The sequence below is a fragment of the Pelobates fuscus genome, chromosome 12 (assembly GCF_036172605.1).
Source record: "Pelobates fuscus isolate aPelFus1 chromosome 12, aPelFus1.pri, whole genome shotgun sequence".
NCBI classification, from domain to species: Eukaryota; Metazoa; Chordata; class Amphibia; order Anura; family Pelobatidae; genus Pelobates; species Pelobates fuscus.
The window spans coordinates 40497656-40505316 of record NC_086328.1 but is presented as its reverse complement, the minus strand read 5'-3'; the positions used below and the strand labels follow the sequence as shown (position 1 = coordinate 40505316).

At 38.8% G+C, this 7661-nt stretch overlaps 1 long non-coding RNA gene across 1 annotated transcript; it reads right to left on the bottom strand.

Moving 5' to 3' along the window:
• Positions 1-4141: 4141 nt before the first annotated feature.
• On the bottom strand, positions 4142-7335 carry LOC134578958 (uncharacterized). Its single transcript, XR_010086151.1, has 2 exons — positions 6257-7335; positions 4142-6223 (listed from the first exon to the last, which is right to left on the bottom strand). It is a non-coding gene; the product is annotated as an uncharacterized LOC134578958 (long non-coding RNA).
• Positions 7336-7661: the final 326 nt, after the last annotated feature.

Below are 7661 nucleotides of genomic sequence, written 5' to 3'. Positions count from 1 at the left end.
ACAGGCTCTCTGGAGCTGTTTGTAACTGTGGTCACAAAAATCAATGTTCTGGGAGAACGGGAAGCAGCTCCATTTTTTGGGGGCCCTTTACACAGCTCAAGGTCTGGGTCCCAGGGTCCACCTTCATGTTCCACCAATGAGTTTGTTCACAGGGGGTGGAGTGTGTAGGGGATGTCCTGATATGTGTGTAAGGAATGCATTGTGTGAATCTGTGCTTGTATGTGTAAGGGCTGCAAGGTGTGTTTCTGTGTGTGTAAGGGTTGCATGATTGTGTGATTGTGTATGTGTGTGTGTGTGCACGGGGTGCATTGAGTGTGTGTAAGGAATGCATTGTGTGTTTCTGTGTGTGTAAAGGTTGCATGATTGTGTGTGTGTGTGATGGATGTCAATCTCTCTCCCTCCCTTGTCACTCTCTTTCTCCCCCTCCCTCCCTCCCTCCCTCCCTCCCTTGTCACTCTCTTTCTCTCCCTCCCTCCCTCCCTTGTCACTTTCTTTCTCCCCCTCCCTCCCTTGTCACTCTTTCTCCCCCTCCCTTGTCACTCTTTCTCCCCCTCCCTTGTCACTCTTTTCCCCCCTCCCTCCCTCCCTCCCTCCCTTGTCACTCTTTCTCCCCCTCCCTCCCTCCCTTGTCACTTTCTTACTCCCCCTCCCTCCCTTGTCACTCTCTTTCTCCCCCTCCCTTGTCACCAGGGAGGGAGGGGGAGAAAGAAAGTGTGGACTTCCGGTTAGTCCGGCCGGGTACAGGAGACAGATGCTCCCTGTACCCGCGGACCATACAGGGCTCGGCCACGCTACAGTGAGGGAGTGACAGGAGGGAGTGCTGAGCGCTTCCCTCCTGTCAGCCCCTCTCCTCATGCTGCACCCGGGCGGTGCGCCCTCATGGACGCACCAGCCCGGGCAAAGCTGCAGCCGCCTGAGGCTCTCTGCAGAGCGGCTGCAGCATGAGGGGGGCCAGCGGAGCTGGGGGGGATTTCCCCATAACCTGTCCCCCCCGCATGATTTGCTGAGGGGGATGCGTTCCCCCATCCCCCCCGGTTCCTACGCCCATGGTTGGTGGTGGTCCAAACATATATACATGAGGGTGATCTGGACGATCTTGGGTCCAGTCCAATGCTTCTCATAGAGAACCATTGATAACTGCTGGGCATGTATTGTAAATCACCTCAATCAGCTAGAACAGGGGTTCCCAAACCAATCCTTAAGTACCCCCCTAACAGCCCAGGATTTAGGGATTACCCAGTTGTGTCTAAGGTGATTTTAGAAAGAAGGAAAAAAAAAAACTTAAAACACAACAGGGTAATGCCTAAATCCTGGATTTATAGGGAGTACTTTAGGACTGGGTTTGGAACCCCTGAGCTAGAAGAATCCCTCTCATGGAGAGTCATTGAATCCAATGCACCTCACTCTAATAGACACTAAAAGCGTGGTTAAGACACATTTTAAACATTGCAGTTTCTCTGCACCAAAACTGTTTCATTAAGATAAAGTGATTTTGGTACTTAGAGTATTTCTTGAACATACCGTATTTTATTAAAATATTTTAGTAGACGTAAATGATATAGACGTAACCTGACTTTTCTCAACTACCTTTAGTCATCTAACTCCAGGCTTGATAAGGAGTGGAAATTGGGCTGTTATTGAACCGAGAGAATCAGTTGTTCCCAGATAGCACTGTACCACCTATATAATCTCATAGCAGTAATATAGCAAGCAGGTGGCATTTCTCATCTGCATGTGTGGTGCTGAATATCGAACAGCAAAACACTGGTGTATTGAAGATCTGCAAGCTTTTTATGACCGCAGTTGGCACATTCCATAGATTCCGTAGTTTAAATACAGAGGCAGATGTAGGTTATCTAAGTCCAAATTCCATTCAAAGGTATTGCTGAGCTACTCGGTTCGCGTTTGCTGCCAATGTGTTGTCCCAATATTTATCCCACTCATTAAAAGAGGAATAACTGGTGCAGACATTTGTTGTGGGATCGCGATTTGTGGGATTAGATCTTTGTAGAGCAGATGCTTGTTAGATTTTTGACAAATATCTTCAGAAAAACAGAATGGTCACGAGAATGTGCCAAAAATATACTTAGGGCAAGCTGAACAAAGCAGCACTGCCTCGCTTTATACTAATCCATGCACTGATTTCTTACATAGAAAATACTAAGTTATTTTATGAGATCACACAACGCACAACAATAGATTTAATCTGGGTTAAAATGGAATTTGCTTCTTTAATTCTAAATACATAGTTTGTGTCTGTTTGTGCAATAGTTTGAACATAATTGTGTAACTTATTGATATAATAATCATTAACATAGTCAGCGGCATCTCTGTGCGTTAAAGAGACCGTTTGTAATAATGCCTTAGGAGAGAGGGCTGTTGGGTTTCTTAAAGGCCAAAGCACAATTATGTGTGTGCATAGCTGCCAACTGTCCCTATTTAGGAGGGACAGTCCCTATTTTCCCCATCTGTTTGTCCTTCTTTTCCATGCTAATGCCCCTTGTTTCCAAGGGTTACCTATTGCTTTTTGGTCTCAGTGTATAACATAGCTCCACGACAATAATACTAAGAGTAATGTGTCTTTAAACACATTTAGAAATCAGTCTGTGTAAATAAAACACATTATTCTTGTTCCAAATTGTATTTTAGTTGCAGAAATAGTTGTTGGAAAGTCACCTAAAATTTCTCCGAATAGCCTGCCGTTGGCCATACTCCCAATCACACCCCTAAAACTAAAGTTCCCCTCTGTGTCTATTTAAAATATTGGGAGGTATGCTGGGTGTTTACATCATCATTTTGTGAAAAGTATTAAAAAAAAAGTAAAATGATTTAATACACCCAGCTTTACATAACTGCTCACACGCAATGTAGCTCGTTTAGGGTCATTTAAAAGCCCTTCTGTTTATCTCTCAAGTGGTGGCAGTCCGGTTTTCCTTCACCTTAGTAAACGTCCATATGATATGCATATGTAATTTCTAAAATACCTCCTTCTAATGCATGTAAACAATGCACATGGTGTCTCGTAACGCACAGATACAACTGTAATTGTCATTTAGTACTGTCATTCTATATTTGTTGGTTTTCAGGTGCTAATGTCCTCAACACACTTAAAAAATTTTTAAAACTCATAGTCTACACATTTGCTAGATGTTTAGCTTGAGAAGTCATTGTTGTGTTTGTCACAAGCTCATTTAACTCATGTACCTCTGGTTAGGAATATTTTCTTCGGAAACGTAAATGAGACAATTGATAGATTTCCCCATGTTATTGAGTTTTACTCCTGTGGCTATTTTAATGTGTAGATTGGAATCTCCATATTAGTCCGGTAGACAAGATGCCAAAATACCAGAGTATTGCAGTATGCAATGATACCTTTATATTGGACTAACATAATACTTAAAAGACAAGCTTTCAAAAGCTTTCTTCTCTTCCTCAGGTCTGAAGCAATACTGACCAATCTGATCGAGTTTAACACTTAAAACAACTGATGTTAGAGAAGGGACATGGGTGGAGGTGTCCAGGTCTCTAACCTCACTTGTTCTAAGTGTTAAACTCTATCAGATGTATCCATATTGCTTCAGACCAGATGCAATATCTTCTAACTTCATCCAATTCAGTTGAACACCGTCAGAAGCAAGTTCACAGTCTACTTTCAAAATTGTTTTGTTATGGTCTACTTCCTAATGGTTGGGTGCAGTCCACGCATGTAGTTCCGCATAGAATTAGTAATGCCTGCAGTATGTATCGAACATTGTCTCTTGACGAGTGATGATAATGCAAAGATGTAAATGTGGTATAGGCTCTGTCAATTCAGGGTCATGGAAAGTGGAGTTGAGACTTTGTAACCATAGAAACAGCAACACACGACTCAAAAACATTGAAAACACCTGGTAGTAACGATCTTGATGTTTTTGTTAGCAAAACACGAAGCTTCGTGGCAACGCTTGTATATTCTCAACTGTTAACCCTGCCAGTGCCAGGCATGCCTTTTACAAAGTCTTAATTAAATTCATGTGTACCAGCTAATTATTTCCTCCCACCAATTAAATATCTTTTTTTATTATTTTATTTTTTTTGTAATCAGTAAAAATTAAATGCTTTCTTATTTATCTAACATTTTATGAGCATAAAAACACAAACATAAAAAAGATATATTTATTGCAGATACAACAAATTTCACATACATATAAAAGCATACTGATGGAGAGAGAGAGAGAGAGAGGCTGTCTAATACATGTTTTTATAGGATGCTAACTTAATATTATACAACTGATATACAATGCCATAACTCACCGCAGAATTTAGAAAACCTATTAGTTAGAATCAGGGTCGGATAAAAAACCCATTGGGCCTGGTGCTGACAATTATGATGGGCCTAATTACAAAATCTTATTGACAAAGAGCACTAAACAGTTATACCACCCGAGTGTCTTGTATCTGGTGGAGGTGGTGCTAGAGGGAAACTCACTGGATGCATTTATAAGAATACACATACCCTATGCTAATCTCTCGCTTTCATCTCTCAACCAAATCCATACCCCCCATCATCGGAGTCCTGTGAAGCGGGATGTCAGTGAGCGCAGTAAATAGTAAATAGACGTGGGCCAGTGATGTGAATCATGTCAAGGCACTGCCCAAAGGGTTGGACCCACCTAAAAAAAAAAGAATCAGGTCTGTCTGAAAAACTTGAAGGCCAGCCTGGCTGCCTGCCAATCACACAGACCAGCCAACTAAGGCAGACAGCGCTGTTTCAGCACCCTGATGCACGCCCTCTACGCTTTCTGAGGACAGTTCCCCGGTGTACCCCATCACACACTTTCCACTTCTCTCCTTCCTTTCTTACTAGCAAGCAGAAACTTCTGGTATGCAGTCTGGGACAGAGAAAAAGGTGGATGTAGTGAGTGTAGAATTAAGGGTACATGTCACTGTTAGAGAGACAGAAGCAGCAAGGGCAGAACCCGCTTTATCTTTACTAATTTATGGCCAGCAAGTTCACACAAGTTTTATTCCTCTGCATCCCTCCTATGTTCCCAGATTTAATTCCCTCTGCACAAAGAAAGAGTGTGAGAAAAGTAGTAAAAAAAAAAAAAAAAAAAATTATTATTATTTTTTTTTTAAACAGTGGGTTTCTTTCATTTGCATGGGCCTGGAGCTTCAGCTCCTTTAGTCTCTATGTTTATCCGACCCTGGTTAGAATATATGTGTAATATAAACATTTAGCCTGCTTAATTATGACATCATGATAAAACAGAAGTTGTGTAATTTTAAAAAAATTTCATACAACTATGAATATGGAAATTAAATTATGAAAGTGTGTTTGCTAAACTGGCATTAACAAGGAATAAGTCATGTGTTAAAAGGTTTTTTTTTTAAGCATGAGAACACTTGAAGAATAATATTCTAAGCACTGTGGAATACTTAGATTTGAGTTACATGTCTGCTACAGATATACTGTTTATTATGAAGGACTATGGCATGCATTATCATACTATAGCTTGCAAGCGTACAGCATGCACTATCAGCAGTGACCAGAATGTGGCGCCATATCAGAACAAGTATAATTCCTATTATCCTCAGCCAGTATTGGAGATGCAATATGATTAAATCCAGAAATGTGGTTTATGAGTAACATGCAGTAAGATTACCATGTGCACACTATAACCCCGGCATCACAGATAATAGGCGGCCATGCTCCCATTTCGTTTTTGTTTTTTTTACATGAGTGAAGTGTGAGTGGACCCAATATTAAGTTCCTTGTAGCTTTTTTTTTTTTTTTTTAATAATGTCATATACTAAGCAATAACTAGTGGTACCTCAGAAGGGGATTCACAGGGAGATCTTGCCCAGGACATAGCTCTCTATAGTTACCAAAAAAAGGTCATTAGATAAAAAAAAAAAAAGTTATTTAAAAAAGAAAAAAAATAGGATTTTTGATTTGACAAAGCAAGTGCAAATGTTAGGCCAAATTTGCTGAGCAGGAATACTAGCTGATCTGGAGAATTCAGAAAATCACTTTTTTTTAAATTCTAAAATACATGTTGTAATATGTTATTGAAAACAAATTCTTGAGATATTAAAAATAACACAGGTATGTAAAATGTACTTAAAGCTGTAGTTGCGTGTAATGAATCGTCTTCCAAGAGAATTGATCCTTTAGGTTTTTCCAGAATCATTTTTTTGTGTATCAGCACACAATTCCTTTTAGACAAGGATGCTTCCTTTGCTACAATTGTTAATAATAAAACTTACTATCAACATTCTGAACAGCTACCACATATTTTTGTAGTGAGGAGGACATTACTGAATATGTAGCGCAGAAAGATGATGTCATGACAGTTATGTCAATAGCGAAATCTTATCCTCTGTTGTTACTCCATCTTACACTGCCCTATACTTTTTTATTGCGAAGCTTACATTGTACATAAAACCCGTAACAGATTTTTGTAGTTAAAGTTTGAGAAACCCTTTCAATTGCATTTTCTGCATTAAATATGGCAAACTTGTTACAAAGGAGTTTAATATGTAAAACGCGTTGGGGTCTACCCCAAAAATATTGCAATCTTCTTCTTTTTTTTTTTTTGGAGAGGAGAATAGATTATCCAGAAATGTTCTATTGTGCGACTGAGATAATACGTTAAATAAGATATAAAACCGTGGCCCATTTAAGTGACCAACGCTGAGATTTTTTTTGACATTGTAGAAAGCTTGGCGATAATTTGAGTTTAACAACAAACAAAAAAATGAATTCGCAGCTGGTAGTGTGAATTTTTATAACAATGTTAATGTAAATGTTTAAGACAAAAAGCATATAAATAAAAAAACAAAACAACACCCATTAAATTTTTCTGAATGCTAACTCCAGACACAAACTATTATTGTTATGTAGATAAATATTGGCCCATTGTAAAGTCAGCAAGGATTAAAACAAATGTACACATTTTTGTAATAATTATTCTAGCAAGTTTAACAACGGCAAAATTAGATATTGCGATAATAAGGTGTATTTCTGCTGGATGACATATCCATAGCGTTAAAAAAAAAATAAAAAATAAAAATCAGAAGACACACAGAATGTAATATATACAGAAGTCTTCAAACTTAGGTCAAACAAGAAGATAAATATATAAATTTGCCACATATGTACAAGACTAAGAGGTTTATTGGTGAAAAGCCTTAAATAATCTGACGCGAATTGAACATGTGTAGGTGTAGGAGAATCTTGCTTTCTGAATGGTTAGTGCAAATGAACTCTTTAAGGCTCTATCAAAGAAGTGCAGAAATTTACTGTTAACTAAATTCACCCTACACAAATATATAGCATAACCAAGAGTGCAAGTGTTACTTGGCATTGATGTACTAACGAAACCTCAAACTGAGATTTGGCATTTAAAAAAAAAAAAATAATAATTATATATATATATATATATATATATATATGTAGAAATTTGGTTATTCATTTCACAATTCTCTTGGGTCTGTATTTTGACATGTTTGTCCTAAGGGAAAACAAAGACTTGTGTATATATATTGATCACAGAAATTGGGCCATGTTTACAAAGCAATGCATTTTTTGTAGGCACTGTCCGGTGAATAGGTAAGACGTTCCAGTATATTCGAGGTGGTCCTTTGATCAACAGTAAGTTAGAGGTGGGTACACACAC